General features: G+C 37.9%; 1 protein-coding gene across 3 annotated transcripts in view; it reads right to left on the bottom strand.

Moving 5' to 3' along the window:
- LOC122700172 (palladin-like) overlaps nt 1–17,013 on the bottom strand; it is a 41,364-nt gene extending 24,351 nt beyond the window's left edge. For 2 of the 3 annotated variants that reach the window (XM_043912855.1, XM_043912857.1), the window contains exon 1: nt 16,794–17,013. The gene's annotated coding sequence lies outside the window, so the exon portion shown is untranslated. Of the gene's footprint in view, nt 1–13,897; nt 13,956–16,793 lie in introns of all 3 variants that reach the window. The other variant, XM_043912854.1, reaches the window with a different exon arrangement.
- Between the last annotated feature and the right edge of the window lie 923 nt (nt 17,014–17,936).

Genomic DNA, 17,936 nt, shown 5'->3' with positions numbered 1-17,936 from the left:
CTTATCCATTCATCTGCTGATGGATATCTAGGTTGCTTCCATGTCCTAGCTATTGTAAACAGGGCTGTGATGAACATTGGGGTACATGTGTCTCTTTCAATTCTGGTTTCCTCGGTGTGTATGCCCATCAGTGGGATTGCTGGGTCGTATGACAGTTCTATTTCCAGTTTTTTAAGCAATCTCCACACTGTTCTCCATAGTGGCTGTACTAGTTTGCATTCCCACCAACAGTATAAGGGGGTTCCCTTTTCTCCACACCCTATCCAACATTTATTGTTTGTAGACTTTTTGATGGCAGTCATTCTGACCGGCGTGAGATGGTACCTCATTGTGGTTTTGATTTGCATTTCTCTGATAATGTATGATGTTGAGCATCTTTTCATGTGTTTTTTAGCCATCTGTATGTCTTCTTTGGAGACCTGTCTGTTTAGTTCTTTGGCCCACTTTTTGATTGGCTCGTTTATTTTTCTGGAATTGAGCTATATGAGCTGCTTGTATATATTGTAGATTAATTCTTTGTCAGTTGCTGTGTTTGCTATTATTTTCTCCCATTCTGAAGGCTGCCTTGTTCCACCTTGCTTGTAGTTTCCTTCATTGTGCAACAGCTTTTAAGTTTAATTGGGTCCCATTTGTTTATTTTTGCTTTTATTTCCATTACTCTGGGAGGTGGGTCATAGAGTATCTTGCTGTGATTTATGTCAGAGAGTAGAACCCTTTCTTGTACACACTTTGTAATGTTTTCTTCCTTTAGACTTCCAAAGTTATCACACCATCAGGGCACATCAACACTGACTTGTTTTATACCAATCCTTTGATAGACTGGTTCAGACAAAGACACAAATTTCTCTGTGAAGACATTCCAGTCCTCCATTTGTCTTTAAACAGGAAGAGTCATTACTTTAACACAAATGACACCCTCTCCAGTGGTGACACTCTGAGGCAGACAGGCCAGTTGTCGAGTCATCTTAGAGGTGGGGGAGATTAGATTCCTTCTAATGTCTTTCACATCCTGCTAAATTCATAAGAGACTGATATTTAATCCTAAAATTTTTATTTCCTTTGATATTTAGCCTAAAATAGAAAGAGGATGTTTGTCCTTTTTGATACCACTGGCTTAAGTACATAAGTTTTTATGTTATAAGATCATGCTCAGTTTTTAAAAAAGGCTCTTCCATTTCTGTTTGCCCTCATCACACACATGCAGAGTTATTGCCAAAAGGAATGTTGTGTGCACAAGGACAGTTAAGACCACATACTGTCCTCAGCTGGGAGTCAGGTTACCCACCACATGGACAGCGGCATGTGCTAGAGCTATGTGTAACTAAAACTAAAAGAGTCCTAGAGAGGAGAATCTGTAGCATTAAGCAGGCTTTGCAAATTAGAGAGGGGAAAAAAAAAAAAACCAACAAAAACGACCAAACCAGATCATGTACAGTAGTCCTCTCTGAGCTTGATTTTAACAACTTAAAATGAGATTGGTCACTAGCACTGTACTAATCACATTATATACATTATTTCATTCACTCCTACAAAAATCCCAAGATGTAGACATATTATTCCATTTTATATATTAGGAAAAAGCTTAAAGAGGTTATACACATTGCCCAAACCCACATAGCTGATAAACAGTAAAGTCAGGAATAAAATCAACACGGTCCTTTTCTAGAGCAGTGAGCTTTTAACCTCTACTGTATGAAATATACTTTCTTGACCTGTGTACTTCTTGAGCAATAGGAGGAAAGGGGACCTAGGTTCCAATGAAAAGCCTAGCCTTTGTCAAAATTCAGGTTTGTTTTACTTCTTTGAATCTATTTCATGATTTTCTCTTTTGTGTTTCTGTCTCTCTCCTAATACCCCCACTGTCTTGCTTACTGTATCTATATAGCTTTGGGTTTAGGAGGGACCTAATAAGCATATGAACAGAGATGTCCATTTAATAATCTTCTCATATACAGGACACTGGGTCAGAAACTTAACTGACAGTGCTCTTGTTTATTAGAATAAACAAGATATATAAGAAATCTTAGATATATAAGATATATATATATGTATGCTTAGATATATAAGAAATTAGATGTGGTATTGAGATTAATCAAACTGGGTGGTGTATAAAAAGCTGATTCCAAAGTGTGAGAGAGTTGTGTGGTAACTGTACTGATTTCTTTTGGGAGATATGAAATAGCTTTGGGTCAAAACTCCAAAGACCCATATCAGAGAGCTTGGGAGAGGCAGAGCTGAAAGTGTGTTCAATGAATAAAAATATTGAGACCCAAAGGACAAATTCTCACTAGGTCCAGCCCCTGCCCCAGAATATGGTATAATGATACCCCAGGTCAGTTCTCTCAAGAAAGTTATCAAAAATGTTTGCAAACAGTGCAACCGAAAAGGCTTAATTTCCAAAATATACAAACAGATACAACTCAGCAACAAAAAAACAACCCAATCAAAAATTGGGCGGAAGCACTAAAGAGACATTTCTCCAAAGAAGAAATGTAGGTGGCCAATAGGAACATGAAAAGATGCTGAACATTGCTAATTATTAGAGAAATGCAAATTAAAACTACACTGAGGTCCCACCTCATGCTGATGAGAATGGCCATCATTAAATGTGGGTGTGGACAAAAGGGAATCCTCCTACACTGTTGATGGGAATGTAAGTTGATGCAGCCACTGTGGAAAACAGTATGGAGGCTCCTCAGAAAACTAAAAATAGAATTACCATATGAGTCTCACTCCTGTGCATATATCTAGACAAAACTCTAATCTAAAAAGACAGTTTGCATCCCATGTTCATAGCAGGATTTTTCACAATAGCCAAGACATGAAAACAACCTATTATAAATTTTCATTGACAGATGCATGAATAAAGAAGATGTTGTGCAATTAATATGAAATCTTTTGAAGTAAAAAAAGATGTTGTACATATATACAGTGATATACTACTGAGCCATTAAAAGAACAAGATAGTGCCATTTGCAGCAACATCAATGCAACTAGAGATTATTATTCTTAGTGAAGTAAGAAAGAGAAATACCATATGATATCACTTATGTGTGGAATTTAAAATATGACACAAATGAAACTATCTACGAAACAGAAACAGAATCAGGGACATAGAGAATAGACTGGTGGTTGCCGAAGGGGAGAGGAGTGAGAGAAGGTTGGGCTTGGAGTTTGGGATTCGCTGATGCAAACTGGTATATACAGAATGGATTAACAACAAGATCCTATTGTATAGCACGGAAAACTATATTCAGTGTCTGGTAATCAACCATAATGGAAAGAATATGAAAAAGAATGTGTGTGTGTGTGTATATATATATGTGTATATTTGAGTCACTTTGCTGTACAACAGTAATTAACACAATATTGTGATTCAATTATGCTTCAGTAAAAAATAAAAACAAAGTTACCAAAGAATGCACAAGGGGAAGGGGCAAAGGTGATTAGCATAGGTTAATCAGGACATACTTCTTCCCTAACTTTCTTATTGTAGCACAGTTTAATTAGCTTGTTGTCACCTTGGCAATGTTGAACCCTGTGAGAGACCAAGAAGCTGAGTAGAGAGTAGGAGAAAGAAGTGTTGACAGTGACAGGCTTATGGAGGCAAGGGCAGTTAGAAATGTCAGAGATGAAAGTGTCAAGATAGTAGACACACATGTAGAGCAGAAGCTTTTCGAGGAGGTTATAAAGAAGCTGGGGTTTAGAGAGGACCAAGAGAGGAAGTCAGGCTTTGCAGCTTCAGACTTAATCTCAGGGCTGTCCTTGGTCCCTGCAGTGACCTCGGGGACTGCAGAAGTGTTGTCCCCTGGAATCATAGACTATTGACCATGACCTGGGAGTACATCAAGTAAATCTAGCCTCTCAGTTTTACTTTAAAGGGGACTTACAGTGACTATCTAATTGATCTCAAAGCAATTTTGATATTTATGTCAGGCTTTAACATACCTTTCTTTCTTTTTTTAAAAAAATTTTATTTATTTGGCTGCTCCAGTATAGTTGTGGAATGTGGGATCTAGTTCCCTGACCAGGGAACAAACCCAGGCCCCCCACACTGGGAGCCACTGAACCACCAGGGAAGTCCCTAACATCCCTTTGTTTTGCAGTTTCCTCTCCTGCTAAAAATCCTATTGACAGAAGACCCTATGTGTGTATGTTCTTGTGTGTTTGTGTGGGTGTGTTGTTTATGTTGGGTCTGGTTTGTCAGACAATAGAGTAAGGAAGATGATTCTAGTTACCTTTTTAGCTGCAGAACTGAGACCAAAATAGTCAATCCTGTGTAGTCCTTTGTTTCTGAGGGCTGGACAGCATAATTGGATAACATAATTTGGATAACCCTTTGCTTTCTAGGTGCATACATGTTCTGTAGGGAAATAATTGATGATAACAGTTCCTTAAGCACCAGAGAAAAGCACTTTATAATTTCACAGTGGTTCTCAAAGTTTAATGTGTATATGTATCACTTGAAAATCTTGCTAAAATGCAGATTCAAATTGAGTAGGTTTGGGTGGGGACCTGAAATGGTGCTTTTCTCACAAGCTTCCAGATAAAACTGATTCTGTTGATCCATAGACCACATTTCGACAAATAGCACGGCAAAGCGTCTTAACATTGGTTAAATTGTGAGGCATTCATAAGAAATATAAGTAAGTCATTTTGACAGGAGACAGAAAGTTGGAAGGATTGGTTAGTATCAAATCCCTCAGAGCCTTGAATGTCAGGGTAAGGTTTTAGATCATATAATGAGCTAAGGAATCACTGTAGGTCTGTACTGGGTATAGAGTGACCTGATAGGACTTAAGGGAGATTTATCTGTCATCATGTATAGAACAGATGGGGTAAAAGTTTCTGATTGGGTATCAAGTAGCAGAGACTCAACTCCTGGCTCTTTAATGCTAGATGAAGAAGATTGCACGAAGGAAAATGGAGGAGATTGGCAAAAAGGAAGCTACTTGCTTAAAACTGGCCCTGGGAAGTTGTTTGGATCATAGATCTCTTTGTCCAAATTCCAATAGATCCCTGCCAATCCTTTCTTTATTTAAGAATGCAGCCATATTATATGTACTTGGTAAATTTTTTGCTTGATCCAATTCAGTGAAAAATATATTGAGTGCCAGGTACAGTGCTTTGCTGTCTCAGGTGTTTGTATATCTCTCATAATGTCTAATGCAGAGTCCTGCCCTTCATCAAATTCATTGTACTATTAGTGGATGAATGAATTTATTCTGCTTAATTTTCCTATTTTAATTTAAGGTACAGTAATATACCTTGATAAGACTGTTTTAAAAGTAAAGATGTAATACACACAAAAATATGATAGTGGTAACAATTGAGGAACAGTGAGGGGAAGAGAAAGGGGAGGAGCACATAGATATTGTAAGTTATTGGTTTTGTTCCAGTTCTTGGGTTGAGTAAAGGGTTTATAACATTAAGCAAATGAACCAATAAATAAGATAAAGTAGAAGAGTACCATGTATGTTAATTCATAGTTTCAAAATATGAGTTATTATGTGTTATGCACCTGATGTCTGTTGAAAAACCACACACACACACACACACACACACACACACACACATACTGAAAAGAAATATTATGGAGAATCCGTCCTATAGGGTCTTCCAAAAGGAAATTAAAATCACTACATCAGCCTACATCTGTGGTAGGATTTTCTCTGCAGTAAACTTTGAGTAATTATCCTATGTCCAGCCTAAGGCTTGGTGAAATCAGGTTAGACAGCAGACCCAACAAAATAGACATTCTACTGTCTAAATTTCTATTACATTTTATAATCTACAGAGTGCTCTCCCCCATCAGAACATGATTTCCTGCCATTTACTCAGTGTTACCTCATTGGATTCTTGAACCTGAGATCATAGGTCCCTTTATGAATGCCTTTGGTGATTTAATGTGCTCAAAGTATTGTTATACTTAATATTCTCCTGAAATTAGATTGTATGATACTAAATCTTTCCTAATCATTGAAATGACAACAAGGCATAAATATAATCTGGAGGGTCAAATCCATTTTCAAAATATGAGGGCTATATGAACACAATTCCCTCCTTGTTATCTGTTCTAGAAAAATGAATGAAATTCTGGACAATTCTACCAAGCTATAGGAATAACCAATTTTCAGAGAAGTAGGATACACTAAAATGTGTTGTTGTTTTAGTCTCTAAGTCATGTCCAACTCTTTGTGACTCATGGACTGTATCCACCAGGCTCCTCTGTCTATGGGATTTCTCAGGCAAGAATCCTGGAGTGGATTGCCATTTCCTTCTCCAGGGGATCTTCCTGACCCAGGGATACAACATGCATCTGCATTGGCAGGGGGATTCTTTACCACTGAGCTACCTGGGAGCCCAGGTGCTAAAACTACCCTGTTCAGTTCAGTTCAGTTCAGTCGCTCAGTCATGTCCGACTCTTTGTGACCCCATGAACTGCACACCAGGCCTCCCTATCCATCACCAACTGCTGGAGTCTACCCAAACCCATGTCCATTGAGTCGGTGATGCCATCCAACCATCTCATCCTCTGTCGCCCCCTTTTCCTCCTGCCCTCAATCTTTCCCAGCATCAGGGTCTTTTCAATGAGTCAGCTCTTTGTATCAGGTGGCCAAAGTATTGGAGTTTCAGCTTCAACATCAGTCCTTCCAATGAACACCCAGGACTGATCTTCTTTAGGATGGACTGGTTGGATCTCCTTGCAGTCCAAGGGAATCTCAAGAGTCTTCTCCAACACCACAGTTCAAAGGCATCAATTCTTTGGCACTCAGCTTTCTTTATAGTCCAACTCTCACATCCATACATGACTACTGGAAAACCATAGCCTTGACTAGATGGACCTTTGTTGACAAAGTAATGTCTCTGCTTTTTAATATGCTGTCTAAGTTGGTTATAACTTTCCTTCCAAGGAGTAAGCGTCTTTTACTTTGATGGCTGCAATCACCATCTGCAGTGATTTTGGAGCCCCCCAAAATAAAGTCAGCCACTGTTTCCCCATCTATTTGCCATGAAGTGATAGGATCAGATGCCATGATCTTAGTTTTCTGAATGTTGAGCTTTAAGCCAACTTTTTCACTCTCCTCTTTCACTTTCATCAAGAGGCTCTTTAGTTCTTTTTCACTTTCTGCCCTAAGAGTGGTGTCATCTGCATATCTGAGGTTATTGATATTTCTTCCAGCAATCTTGATTCCAGCTTGTGCTTCTTCCAGCCCAGCGTTTCTCATGATGTACTCTGCATATAGTTAAATAAGCAGGGTGACAATATACAGCCTTGACGTACTCCTTTTCCTATTTGGAACCAGTCTGTTGGTCCATGTCCAGTTCTAACTGTTGCTTCCTGACCTGCATACAGATTTCTCAAGAGGCAGGTCAGGTTGTCTGGTATTCCCATCTCCTTCAGAATTTTCCACAATTTATTGTGATCCACACAGTCAAAGGCTTTGGTGTAGTCAATAAAGCAGAAATAGACGTTTTTCTGAAACTCTCTTGCTGTTTCGATGATCCAGCGGATGTTGGCAATTTGATCTCTGTCTCGTCTGCCTTTTCTAAAACCAGCTTGGACATCTGGAAGTTCATGGTTCACGTATTGCTGAAGCCTGGCTTGGAGAATTTTGAGCATTACTTTACTAGCGTGTGAGATGAGTGCAATTATGCGGTAGTTTGAGCATTCTTTGGCATTGCCTTTCTTTGGGATTGGAATGAAAACTGACCTTTTCCAGTCCTGTGGCCACTGCTGAGTTTTCCAAAACTACCCTGAGTATAACTTAATTCTTTTGATTCATAAAGTATTTTTAGGAACTTGTGATGTTCTATGCAACTGAATCTTTCAGAGAATTGAAACAAACCTGTGAGTGCCAAAAATTTTAACATGATAAAAGTAGTAGATGCTTAGGGCAAAAACTCTAAAAATTCAGAGTACAGAAGGTATAAAATGAAAAATAAAAGTTGATCCTTCCCTTCTTAAACCTACTAGAGGAAGAAGAACAAACAAAACCCAAAGTTATTAGAAGGAAAGAACTCAAAAAGATAAGAGCAGAAATAAATGAAATAGAGATTGAAAAAACAATATAAAAGATCAATGAAACTGAAAGCTGATTCTTTGAAAAAATAAACAAAATTGATAAACCTTAATGAGACTTCTTATGAAATAAAAGGAGAGAAGCCAAATCAATAAAAGCAGAAATGAAAAAGGAAAAGTTATAACTGTCACCACAGAAATATAAAGAATCATAAATGACTTCTGTGATCAACTGTATCCCAATAAAATGGACATCCTAGAAGAAATGGACAAATTCTTAGAAAGTTTTAGGCTCCCAAGATTGAATCAGAAAGAAATAGAAAATATGAACAGACCAATCACCAGTACTGAAGTTGAACCAGTAACTTAAAACCTCACAGCAAATAGAAGTCCAGGCCAGATGGTCTCACAGGTGAATTCTAACAAACATTTAGACAAGAGTTAATACCTATCCTTCTGAAAATATTCCAAAAAGTTTCAGAGGAAGGAACACTTTCAAACTCATTCTATGAGGCCACTGTCACTCTGATACCAAAACCAGACAAAGCTGTCACGAAAAAGAAAATTATAGACCAGTATCACTGATGAACATAGATGCCAAAAATCCTCAACAAAATACTGGCAAACCAATTCCAACAATACAGTAAAAGGATTATATACTATGATCAAGTGGGATTTATCCCAGGGATGTGAGGGATTTTCAGTATACAGAAATTAATCAATGTGATATACCACATTAACAAACTGAAGAATAAAGACCATGTGATCATCTCAGTAGATTAAGAAAAAGCTTTGGATAAAATTCAGTATTCATTTATGATTAAAAAAAAAAACTCCAGATAGTGGGCATAGAAGATACCTGACTCAACATAATAAAACCCATCTATGATAATCTCACAGCTAACATCATACTCAGTGATGAAAAGCTGAAAGGATTCCCTCTAAGATCAGGAACAAGAGAAGAATGCCCACTCTTGACACTTCTATTCAACATAGTTTTGGAAGTCTTAGCCACAGCAATCAGGGAAGAAAAGGAAATAAAAGGAATCCAGATTGGAAAGGAAGAAGTAAAACTGTCACTCTTCGCAGATGACATGATACTATACATAGAAAATCCTAAAGCACCACCAGAAAACAAACTATCATCAATTAATTTGGTAAAGTTGCTGAATACAGAATTAATATACAGAAATCTGTTGCATCTCTGTACTCTAACAACAAAATAGCAGAAAGATAAATTAAGGAAACAATCCCATTTACCATTGAATCAAAAAGGATAAAATATCTAGGACTAAACCTACCTAAGGAGGCAAAAGACCTGTACTCTGAAAACTATAAGATGCTGATGAAAGAAAGTGAAGACCACACAAACAGATGGAAAGATATACTGTGTTCTTCGATTGGAAGAATCAGTACTGTTAAAATGACCATTCTACCCATGGCAGTCCACAGATTCAGCACAATCCCTATCAAATTACCAATGGTGTTTTTCACAGAACTGGAACAAAAATTTTTTAAATTTGTATGAAAACACAAAAGACCCTTGATAGCTGAAACAATCTTGAGAAAGAATGGAGCTGGAGGAATCAGGTACCCTATGGTTTTTCCAGTAGTCATGTACAGGATATAAGAGTTAGACCATAAAGAAGGCTGAGCACCAAAGAACTGGTGCTTGAAACTACAATAATTAAAACAGTATGGTACTGGCACAAAAGCAGACATACAGATCAATGGAGCAGGATGGAAAAAGACCCATGCACTTTTGGTCAATAAATCTGTGGCAAAGGAGGCAAGAATATATAGTGAAGAAAAGGTGGTTTCATCACCCTGATACCAAAACCAGACAAAGACAACACACACACACGAAAACTACAGGCCAATATCACTGATGAACATAGATGCAAAAATCCTCAACAAAATTTTAGCAAACAGAATTCAGCAACACATCAAAAAGCTCATACACCATGATCAAGTTGGGTTTATTCCGGGGATGAAAGGTTTCTTCAATATATGCAAATCAATCAATGTGATACACTATATTAACAAATTGAAAGATAAAAACCATTTGATAATCTCAATAGATGCAGAAAAAGCCTTTGACAAAATTCAGCACCCATTTATGATTAAAACTCTTAAAAAAATGGTCATAGAAGGAACCTACCTCAACATAGTAAAGGCCATATGTGATAAGCCTACAGCAAACATTATTCTCAATGGTGAAAAACTGAAAGCATTCCCCCTAAGATCAGGAACAACACAAGGGTGTCCACTTTTACCACTGTTATTCAACATAGTTCTGGAAGTCCTAGCTACAGCAAATTAGAGAAGAAAAAGAAAGAAAAGGAATCCAAATTGGAAAAGAAGAAGTAAAGCTCTCTGTTTGCAGATGACATACTGTACACAGAAAATCCTAAAGATAGTATCAGAAAATTACTAGAGCTAATCAGTGAATTTAGCAAAGTTGCAGGATACAAAATCAATACACAGAAATCACTTGCATTTCTATATACCAACAATGAAAAATCAGAAAGAGAAATTAAGGAATCAATCCCTTTCACCATTGCAACAAAAAGAATTAAATATCTAGGAATAAACTTAACTAAGGAGACAAAAGAACTGTACACAGAAAATTATAAGACACTAATGAAAGAAATCAAAGGTGACATAAAGAGATGGAGAGAGATTCCATGTTCCTGGGTAAGAAGAATCAATATTGTGAAAATTACATCCAGTCCTATCATTTCATGGCAGAGGAGATGGGGAAACAATGGAAACAGTGACAGACTATATTTTTGGGCTCCAAAATCACTGCAGGTGGTGACTGCAGCCATGACGTTAAAAGATGCTTACTCCTTGGAAGAAAAGTTATGACCAACCTAGACAGTATATTAAAAAGCAAAGCCATTACTTTATCAACAAAGGTCCATCTAGTCAAAGCTATGGTTTTTCCAGTAGTCATGTATGGATGTGAGAGTTGGACCATTAAGAAAGCTGAGCGCTGAAGAATTGATGCTTTTGAACTGTGGTGTTTGAGAAGACTCTTGAGACTCCCATAGACTGCAAGGAGATCAAGCCAGCCAGTCCTTAAGGAAATCAGTTCTGAATATTCATTGGAAGGACTAACGCTGAAGCTGAAGCTCCAGTACTTTGGCCACCTGATGAAAAGTGTTGATTCAGTGAAAAAAAACCTGATGCTGGGAAAGATTGAAGGTAGGAAGAGAAGGGGACTACAGAGGATGAGATGGTTGGACGGCATCACTGACTCAGTGGACATGAGTTTGAGCAAACTCCTGGAGATGGAGAAGGACAGGGAAGCCTGTTGTGCTGTAGTCCATGGAGTTGCAAAGAGTTGGATATGACAGAATAGCAACAACAACTAACACCATATACAAAAATAAACTCAAAATGGGTAAAAGACCTAAATGTAAGACTGGATACTGTAAAACTTCTAGAGAAAAACTCGGACAGGACATTCTTTGACATAAATCACAGCGATATATTTTTTTTGGATACATCTCCTAGAGTAATGGAAACAAAACCAAAAATAACCAAATGGGACTTAATTGAACTTACAAGCTTCAGCACAGCAAAGGAAACCATAACAGTATAAAAAGACAACCTAGAGAATGAGACAGCATATTTGCAAATAATGCAACTAACAACGGATTAATTTCCAAAATATACAAACAGCTCGTGCAACTCAATATAAAAAACCAAACAGCTCAATTAAAAAATGAGCAGAAGATCCAGATAGACATTTCTCCAAAGAAGATATACAGACGGCCAAAAGGCACATGAAAAGATGTTCAACATTGCTAATTATTAGAGAACTGCAAATCAAAACCACAATGAGGTATCATCTCACTCCAATCAGAAAGGCCATCATCAAAAAGTCTACAAATCAATGTTGGAAAGGGTGTGGAGAAGAGCGAATGCTCCTGCACTCCTGGTGGGAATGTTGGTTGGTGCATCCACTGTAGAAAACAGTATGGAGGTTCCTCAGAAAATACAGAAGTAGAACTGCCATGTGATCCAGTAATCCCACGCTTGGGCATATATCCAGAAAAGATGGAAACTCTAATTAGGAAGGTATATACACTCCAATGTTCATTGCATCTCTGCTTGCAACAGCCAAGACATGGAAGCAACCAAAGTGTCAACAGAGGAATGGAAAAAGATGTGGTGTGTATAAATATAACTGACTATTACTCAGTCATTAAAGATCAAGATAATGCCATGTGCAGCAACATGAATAGATCTACAGATTATCATACTAAGTGAAGTAAGCCAGAAGGACAAATATCATGTGATATCATTTATATGTGAAATCTAAAATAGTAATCCAAATGAACTTGTTTATAAAAGAGAAATAGACTCACAGACATGGAAAACAAACTTATGGTTGCCAAAGGGGAAAGTGGGGGGAGGGATAAATTTGGAATTTGTGATTAATAGATATATACTATTATACATAAAATAAATAAACAACAAGGACCTATGTATAGCATAGGGAACTATATTCAATATCTTATACTGACCTACAGTGGAAAAGAATCTGAAAAAAAAGCTGAATCATTTTTCTGTACACCTGAAATATTGTAAATCACATATATTTCAATAAAAAATAAAAATTAAAAAAAGCTGACCCCTTCTAGTCTCTAACTTCTATTTTTAACAGTTTTTAATATCCTTTATGTGCTGTGCTGTGCTTAATCATGTCTGACTCTTTGCAACCCCATGGACTGTAGCCTGATAGACTCCTCTGTCCTTGGGGATTCTCCAGGCAAGAACACTGGAGTGGGTTGTCATGCCCTCCTCCAGGGGCTTCCCAGTCCAGGGATCAAACCCAGGTCTCCTGCATTGCAGGTGGATTCTTTACCGTCTGAGCCACCGGGGAGCCCTTATATATGTAATTATACATTCATACAGTTCATTTTATTTTTTCATAAATGCAATCATACTATTTATAGTATTCTACACTTTGCCTTTCCATTTAATATATCTGGGTCATCATTTGATAATAGCACACAAAAGTCTAATTCATTCTTCTGAATTCCTACATAGAATTTTCATATGGTTTATAATAGTTAATATAATCATTTCCCTGTTGAAGAATATTTGTATTGTTAAAAACAACAGTTAGGTGAGCATCTTTATAAATACACCTTTGAATGCTTTTGTAAGTTTATCTATAGCAGTGGAATTACAGGGGGAAAATATGCATTTTGAAGTTTAATAGTTAAGGCCAAATTCCCCTTTTCTAAAATGATACATTCTCAGTAGTTATTTGAGAATCATTCCTTACAATCCTTAGAATTTGACATCTTATCGTTTTGTAAACCTGCATTTCTTTAATCTGGAATGAGGTTGTGTATATTTTGTGTGTCTATTAGTCACTTTTGCTTTCTACTCTTGTAAAATGCCTGTTGAGAAATACGATCTTCCAAATTGCACATGGACTTCCCTGGTGGCTCAATCAGTAAAGAATCCGCCTTCAGTGTGGGAGACCTGGGTTCGATCCCTGGGTTGGGAAGATTCCCTGGAGGAGGGCATGGCAACCTACTCCAGTATTCTTGCCTGGAGAATTCCCATGGACAGAGAAGCCTGGTGGGCTACAGCCCATGGGGTAGCAAAGAGTCGGGCACAACTGAGCGACCTAAGACATACAAATTGCACATGAACATTAATGATGTATTTTTACAACTATACTTTTACAGTTAGACTTCATTCAAAGAGAATATTAAATAATCTTTTAGAATCTTGAGATTATTCTTCATTATTTTGTTAATGCAATATGTTGTCATACTAAATATCTAATGTCAAGATGATGGCATTTGGTCTTTCTGTTTGATTTAATGAACAGTTGTATCTTACCCAGACTTCAATCTAATTTGAGCCTTGTGCAAGTTTGGAAAATTCCTGGAGTGGAAAGCTAAAAAAAAAAGAAAAGAAAAGAAAAAGCAAGGGGGTGGGTATGTGTGATAGGTGACTTCATTCCCTGCTCTGTCAAAACAATACATACCTTCCTCCCACTTTGGTGAGAAATAACCTTGGGAATAAATTTATACCCGTGGGTACAATTCTGAGTTTAGGGCTCATGCCTTGTGTGGTGTATGCTATTTCTGCCACACTGTGGCTTCTAAAGAAATGTCCAAGAAAAACAACAATAATGCTGGTATTTGGTTTGTCATTTGTGGCTCAGGGCATCAGTAGGGCATAGAGCAGAATTCTTGCTGAGGAATATGATCCTTCCTTGATTCTAAATTTATCTTTGTGGAGCAGCTTTTAAATATGAGGACAGCTGGTGTTGGATAAATCTGTCCTCACAAGCTGTATGAGATTGAAATAAAGTTAAATATTTGGGGTTAAATCCAAATGCAAAAATATAGAAAGTACTGATTAATCTTTGATGCTTCACTTTCTGCATCTTGGTAAACAGGCACTAACTATTCATTGTAAACTCCTAGTAACAGTCCAATTTGAAATTTAAGATAGGGAGAATGTGTGCCCTAGTTTAAGTTCTAACATTTCATAAAAGGTAAAACACAATTCTTTCTTTTCACGCCATCCTCCACCCTGTTGATAAAAATGATAGGCTATCCATATCTGTTTTTGTTAGCTACCTTTCTTTCGTGTCTTTCTCCTTTGAGTAAAAGATTGCTACCAGTGAGATAGTGAGGCCCACATTTCCACTTGGGTTAGGATAATAATCCTCTGTGGCCTCTAAAAATCTGTGAGTGATGGGACCCCAAACTCCTAATAGATTCTCCCCAGGTGATTAAATGTCTTGCTAATTGCTAAAGGATAAATAAGGGTGGTGAGCTCAGAGAACAGTCCCGTTGCTAGCTTTTCTTTAGCTGACTGGATTACTAAGGTAGAAAAGCACTAAAAATAAGTCAGGGCACAGATTCTCCTGCCAGGGTTTGAGTATTGAGATAACTTGTCTTCTCGGCTGGTGTTGACATCATCTATTCTAATGTGCACTGGAAATAGGAGCCAGAATGAGAAACATATTTGGCCATGGACTAGTGTCAGTAAAAGTCTGTAGCCCTGTACTCATTGCTGCTTCTTGTCAGACTTAATTAATTAGTTTCTCTAACTCCTGTGGGAGAGAGCTAAATACCTCAGGGTGAGAACTCAAAACAAACTCAGGGCCAGTCTCGGGGGAAATCAGTCAATCTCTTGCAGTTTCAAATATAACTTTGCTAGGTCTCTTCCATGTCAGTTGAGTTTCAGTGTTTCCCCTTAGGGGTCAGAGTCCACCAGGGTTGAAAAGTGGGAAGACCTCTCAGATGTTCAGTCCTAGGACTTGAAGGTTTCACAATCACCAAGTTACCTGACATGGAATAGATTCTTGATGCTGAATTTCTCTTTCTGTTGTTGCTTCAGATGTCTTGAGGAGAGAGCTTTTGCTGGTCAGAATTACTCTGTGGATTTGTTTGAACTCAAATGGAGGGGAAGTTCATGTAAATCACTACCTTCTTTATATTTATCCCTATTCTCTCTTCATTTTATAGAAAGTTGTCTTTTTGGAGTAATGCTGGAATAATACTGTCTCACACTCATTAAGTACTTGATACTCAAGAAACACTTTCACACATTCGTCTTGTGATCTTCAGGACAAGTCTCTAAGGAAGGCAGATGTTATTATCCCCTTATTAACTGCTAGACTTAGAAAAGCCAACAGATTGGGAAATTGGCAGTGATTGGTATTAAGATTCCTGGGAGTTCTGGAATTCTTGGTCTACTCAGCAATGTGCAGTCTGACCCAGGTCCCTTTCTCCAAGCCCGGAGATTTGTTCTGTTTTTATAAAATAATATATTTAAATGTTTCTATAAAAAAAAAACTTGAAAAATATGGCAGAAAAGTGAGAGAAAAAAATCAGCCACACACCCAAGTACACAAAAAAAAAATTCCTTAGGTTTTTGACTAAATCTGTGGGCTGGAAGGAGAGATGAAATAGATATTCAGTAATGCTGATGTCTATCTACCCATTTCCCTGCATTTAGCATAATATATATTATAGACATTTTAGTTAAGCTGCCTCCAAGGATCCTTTGCAGGCAGGTGTTTATGCTAGACATTTTGAACTGAGCTTTAAAAAGTGCCATCCCAGGTAGAGACCAGCTATTCACTGTTGTCCTTTCATTACTTTTTTTTCTTTCCTCCACAAAACTTTCTTCCTTTCCTCTGGCTATGTCAGTACAACCTCTCTTCATCTTTCCCCCTGCTAGTTGTCATTTCCAGTCTTAGAGTCACCAGCAGCATTTTTGCAGACCTTTCTTGAAATTCTGCCTGGCTTCTTCAGAGTAGAGTGAAGGGCCAGGTAACACTGATGCAATAAAAGGGCTGTTCTTTCTCTGGTATGCCATGCTCTTGACCTGGCACTGAAAAGGTACGTCTGACCAAGAGGACTGCTGGAAAGTGCAGGGACTTTAGCAGCTCCAGATGTTTGGAGCCAGGAAATGTTGAGTTCCAGTATATCTTTGAACCCTCTATAGTGTTTTTCTTAGTGCTTTAATAATAGATTTTAGGCAAGTGTTCTTTGACAAGTGTATGAGTGAGTGAGTGAGTGAGTGAATGTATTTGGTCCTGTGAGTTGAGGTGGGAAGTCACTGTACTGACTTCCTATAAATTAAAAGCATGGGGATTATATTCCCCATGTCCTGAGCCCAAGGAATTAGAAATATTTGATTTTCCTCATCTGTAGGATCACTATGATATGAGAAAACCCAGCCAACCAGCAGCCTTGGTTTCAAAGGTACTCACAGCCTCCACGTTGTCTGTCTGCTTTTCTTCTCCTGTTGTCCTCACAGGAAGAGCCCCTCGCGGCTGGGTTTGTTTGAGGTAGATCCCTGCTCTCTGGCAAGGAGGGGCATAAACTGGAATGACAGCTGTCAGAAGAGAGGCTAGGGTATCAGCTGGAAGGACTGTGGAAGGGTCTCCCTATTCCACTGTATTTGGTGCAGCCCCAGCTTTCTATTAATCACACTTGGGGAGTACCCCCCTTGCGACAAAGACTGAAGAATATGTGACCCTGAGTTAACCACTGATAGTTATACATCAAATCTAAATGGAAACCAGGGTATAAAAGACAGGGCAGAAGCCAAAGTCTAATGGTGAGCGAAGCATTTTTAGCTGGAATGTAAAGAATTTTGGTATTGGCATTTCAAGGAAATACAAGCTGCCTTTCCTTTCAACCCAGAAGATAGGAGATAGCTCACAGTTGCTTGGGTCGGGATTACAATTTTACTGATTTCAGGAATGTAATATTAATCTCAGTATTGACTTTGGTGGAGGATCTATGCAGGGGTTGTAGATCTTTTTGAGGTGGTATGTGGAACAGCACATTTTTTCTTTGAAGCTTAAGATTTCTGTTTTACATGACATTTGTAGATACACTTTTGATTGTGCTAGATTGATCAATACATCTAAAATACAATATGAAGAGTTTAGATCCAATATATGGAGAAACTTCTTGTTATCATGAATAAGCTGAAGATCTCTGTGATAAGTATAGACTTTCACTCTGTCATCAATTATGATTAAACAGCAAGCTTTCTTGAGGAGCTGCTGTGTGCCCAGTACTGAGCAGCTAAAGAATGCTATGGAAAGGAGCTAACAAAAGGAAGAAACATAGATGTCATGCTACATTTACAGTAAACTAAGTGAATCCCAAGTTCAGTCCTTAGTGTCCCTAGTAAATAATCCAAAAGTAAATAATGCAACAGTACTATAGTACAGTACAGTAGACTAGTAAGTGCAGTTGATCACAACTCCACATGCAGGGTGTAAAATTTCCAAAGCCATTCAATTCAGCCAGTATTTTTTGAGCATCTCATGTAGGTCAACTATTTTCTTTTTTTTTCATAGCTCTAGACTACTTTTCTGTCTAGTTTTATTAAGTTGTTT

Source organism: Cervus elaphus, chromosome 9, assembly GCF_910594005.1.
Source record: "Cervus elaphus chromosome 9, mCerEla1.1, whole genome shotgun sequence".
NCBI lineage: Eukaryota > Metazoa > Chordata > Mammalia > Artiodactyla > Cervidae > Cervus > Cervus elaphus.
The sequence above is the reverse complement of the archived record's forward strand: the minus strand, read 5'-3'. Positions and strand labels throughout refer to the sequence as shown.